Here is a 5128-nt window from a genome sequence, read left to right as displayed (position 1 = left end):
ATTGAGGTTGGGTCCAATGGGGTTAATTTCCACAGTTAAATCTTTAGGAATCCAAACACATTTACCTCTAGGAATGTCAAATCTCCTAACATAACATTTATAAGATGTGTGTCCTCTTTTCATGCAATAATGACAAGTCTTTGCTTTAGGCTAAGAATGCACTATGTATTTCTTTTTGTAGACTTTGTTTGGGTTCACCCTTTTGGAGGATGCAAACTTGGTTTTCTTAGAAAAGGTAGTTTTCTTGTTATACCCCAAACCAGCCTTATCAGTAGTATGCTTTTGCACACTGAGCAAGTGACTAAGATCACTTTTTCCTTTGTTCATTTTTCTAAAAAAATATTTAAGATAGGAAAGCTCAGTTTGCAACTTCATACGTTCTTCATAGTGATCCTTTTTGAACTTTTCAAACTCAATTTGCAAAGATTTGTAATCATCCATATTAAAAGAAGTAGAAGCATAAACACAACTAGTGGCTTTATAGCTTGAAACAAGTTTTCATTTTCTTGTCTCAATTATCCAACTCACTTTATGTTGAAGCCAATTTAGTGATATGCAATTTTAGATCGCTTCTCAGCTTATTGTTCTAAACAACAAGTCTTTGCGCTTCTTCATGCATTTCATTAAATGCTTCTAAAACTTCTTCAAATTCAAAATTTACCTCAGTTTCTTCAATGGTTGAGGAGTCATCCATTGAATCTGCCATCAGTCACACTTTTGCAACTTCTTCACCAGAAGAGTCGGAGGATGTGGATGCATTGTCTTCCCAAGTTATGTAGGCCTTTTTCTGTTTTCTATCCTTCTTTCCTTTCTTTTCAACAAGTTGTTTTCTAAGGTAGATAGGACATTCATATTTGACGTGACCTTGCTTCCAACATTTGAAGCATATGAAGGTGTTGCTGTTACTTTCTATCTTCTTTGAAGGTTTAGAGAATTTTTTGTCTTAGGATCTTTTGAGAAATTTTCCAAACTTCTTCACCATCAAGCTTAAATTCTCATCATTTTTGTCTTCAGTAGAGCTTTCTTTACAATCTTCCTTTGAAGAACTAACTTTGAGTGCAATTCCTTTTCTTTTCTTTTTATTTTTTCCTTTTGCATGAGATTGTTGAATCAACTCATGTTCCTTTGCAAGCAATTTTTCGAAGAGAGTTTCCATCGACATTAATGCTAAGTTGTTGGATTCCTTGATTTCTGTGATCTTTGGTTCCTAAGTTCTTGTAAGACAATTGAGGATTTTGATGTTTAGTTCATCATCTTCAAAAGTTTTTCCAAGAGCAAGAAGGTGATTCACAATATAGGTGAATTTTATTTGAAGTTCTGAAATGGTTTGTCCATTCTTCATTCAGAAAGTTTCATATTTGGATACAAAAGTGTGCTTTCATGCTCTTCTTACATCCACAGTGCATTCATGAGTGACTTCAATCATTTTACATATTTCCTTTGCACTCTTGCACCTTGGAGTACGACAAAGGTCATCCGAAGATAAACAAGAAGTTAAAATGTTTTTAACTTTTTGATCATCTTGCACTTTTCTTTTCTCATCATCTTTCATCTCATCTCATTCTTTAGGCAATTCACCATTCACTTCTTTAGTTGGTATAAAAGGTACTTTAACAATAACATTCCATGCATTGGGATCAATTGATTGAATAAAGATTTTCATTCTTTTTTGTCAAAACAAAAAATGTTCTTCTTCAAACAATGGAGGTCAGTTGAGAGATGCACCCCCTTTCAAAGTGATTTGTTAAAAGCCCATTTTAGAAAAATTGTGATCTTGAGAAAATTTCAAGATGTAGCTCTGATACCAATTGAAAAAAGATGATGGAACTCACAAACCAAGAGGGGGGTGAATTGGTTACAAATCAAATCAAACAAAAAAAACAGTTTCAAAAAAATTTATTTTCCAATGATCGTATCACAAACTTTTGTTAAAACCAATATTTAATCAATCACCCTTAACACAAAATCCTTTTGTTAAATTTCTTATTCAAAAAGATATTTTCTTTAACCTTCAACAAATTGATCAAGAATACAATGAGGAAGAAAGATAAGATCAAGAGAAGATGTACACTGATTTTTATACTGGTTCACTCTTTATCTCTAGAGAAGCCACTTCAGTTATCCAATCCAGACCGAATTAGATTTTCACTATGCATATAGAATTCTTACAAGAAATCACAATCAATCTCAATTCCTTCCCCAGAAAAAGAGACTAAGATACCTAATCCTAGGGTCCTTTGTGAAAAAGAACCTAAGAGAAACCTACCCTTAGCCCAAACTAGAAAAACCTATTCTAGCATGCCTTCAGAAATTCATTCATATACTAACGACATGTAAAAAATGCAAAAACTTGAGTCAAAGAGAGACACAACCTGATCAATCACACGCAAAAACCTTTGCTTGAGTGAATGAGTCTCTTCTTGATCTCACAAGTAATTCACAACTCACTTTTTACTATGAAAGCTTCAGAAAAAATGAAGTCTAGAAGTTGTGAGTCGCACACTTATTCTAAGCACTTTTTTTCTCTTTTTCCTTCTTTTAAAAGTGAGAACACAAGGTGGTTATTTATAGAGAAAATAGTTATGACCGTCTGTAATCGATTAAATATCCAATGTAATCGATTATTTTGAAGAAGTAATCGATTATATTATCATTTCAATTGATTAAAGTGTTCTTCCCAACATCTGGAAAACTTTCAAGAATAACGTAATCAATTAGATTCTTGATGCAATTGATTAAAGTGTTATTGATCACTTCTAGGAACACCTTTAAGAACAAAGTAATCGATTATGATCACCTAGTAATCGATTAAAGCAGAGACTCATGAAAAACCAGACACAGTCTAAACTGAACTATCTAATCGATTATGGTTAACTAGTAATTGATTAAACTGAAACTAGAATCTCTCTGCAAGCTACAAACACTTGTGCAATTGATTACTATCAACTTTGCAATCGATTAAAACAAAGAGTTTTATGCATTGAAGAAGTTTCTAACTAGAAACAATCTTTCTGCCTATACATGATGATGCATGATGTACAAATGAAAAGATAGAGACTAAGATGCAACAATCAATACAAATGCCACTCAAAGAGTTGGGCATGTAAAAAGACAACTTCTTCAAGCTCCAAAGCTTAGTCTTCATGTTGCTCCCCCTATCTCTAACAACAACCAAACCTATAAAGGAATTTTTCAGGGACAAAAAATATTCCAAGAGTCAGCTAACAACATATTACAACAAAAGGTAGGAACAACATCAGACCAATGAATCCCAAAAGGAAAATCATAATCCTTTCTAGCTAGAGCATCAACAACTGAATTATCTTCATGAAAAGTATTAGCACGTCAACCCTTAGACAACCAATGTTTAATATACCTTACCATATGAGCATAGTGATTATTATAAATAGAAGGCCCAATAATGAAATTCACATTAATGATACTTTTTTGTCCATAAAAATTAAACACGATATCAGGAGAGTTATAATACTCACACACGTATGACTTTGATTAAGAGATGTAGAGTCCAAAATTTGTCCCCCACTCATTCAACCAAACATACCTTCACATTTTAAAGATCAAGTGCCACTTAATTTAAACCTGGAAGTTTTCCTAAAGTTGTGGCCTTGATGGGTTCTTCATTGATAGAAGGGTCAACAGTTTAAAAAAAAAACCAGATAAGGCGTGTCTCAATCCTGCTTATGTATAAATTGAATCTCACTCGAATGTTTAAGCAGAGGTTATTTATTTTATTTTCTTGACTAAAAGTAAGGGTTATTTTTTTTATTTTTTTAATTAACAATTGAAATTTTAATAGAATTATTTATTTAAATTCAAATACAACTTGATTAATCAAGATTATTATTTAACATAATATATTAATTTTAACATTAAATACAATTAAAGTATAGAATTATCTTTTTTACAAAAAAATGTATATTTTATATGTTTTAAGAAAGAAATGCCAATATAAATATAAAATTATGTTATATGAAATATTATTTGTTCAGTTAAAAAATTCATTATTAATATATATAATTATTTAAAAATATTTTTTTAAAAAATATAAAATATTCATTCAGATGGAAACAAATCAAACAATCCAAAGTATAATTCAAACCTGTTTTCAAAATATACTAAATCTAATTTTAAAATCCATATCTATCAAAATTAATTTCAAATTGAGTCAAAGGAACAAAATGAATTGTTGCAAATCATGGAGGTTAGGAGTGAAAATGGGCAGGCTAGATTCAACCTACCTAAGTTTGATTTGGTCTATTTTATATTTCTATTGTCAAAGATTGATCTTGTTACTCATCACAAGCCTATTGCTTAGGAATGAACCTGACCTTTTGTTATCTCTATTATGTAAAATTGTCTAAGTTATGGAACTTAGATAATTTTGATAGATGTTATTTCAATGGTGAAGAGAGAGTACGTCAAAGGGTGATCAAGACTTGAACTAATTGTCAAGAAGTTAAAATTGTTATCGAAATAATCTATTTAGATGAGAATGATATTGTTGATTAGTATATTAAAACACATGGAGTTTAAGAGCACTCAAAATCAAAATCTTTTTGAATTTCGAAGTAGCAGTTGACGAAAGAGGTGACACGAAGCCATTGACTAGTGTTAGATTTATGTATTAGGAAACTGTTGGACAATGTTGAAATCATATATTCCGATCGTTAGTATTAGCCGTCAATAAACGAAGACCTATGTTAGCCATTTTCATTGGATTGAATCATTATCACTTAATTTCTTAAAAACCTATAACATCGCACATCGAAAAATGATTGCTGGTTTAAAGGTCATTGTATATGTATTCATCCCACTTTTGATAAATTTTTGTTTCTTTTATTTTACTGCATCTTTATAAATCATTTACTCTTTCCAATATTTATTTCTTCTCCAAACCTTACTTTTTCCAATCCCCATTTCTTCTCTAAACTTTGATTATATCCAATCTTTTTTGCTTATCACATGAAATACATTAAATCTATCAAAGCATTATCATAGAAATTATCGAAGTAATTACTTGTATTGAAATAACTATTATTTAAAACACTTAGAAATTATCTTACCAACTGTGGAACAAAATAACTATTATTATCTATGGATGTCATTA

This window comes from Glycine max, chromosome 19 (genome assembly GCF_000004515.6).
Source record: "Glycine max cultivar Williams 82 chromosome 19, Glycine_max_v4.0, whole genome shotgun sequence".
NCBI lineage: Eukaryota > Viridiplantae > Streptophyta > Magnoliopsida > Fabales > Fabaceae > Glycine > Glycine max.
The sequence above is the reverse complement of the archived record's forward strand: the minus strand, read 5'-3'. Positions refer to the sequence as shown.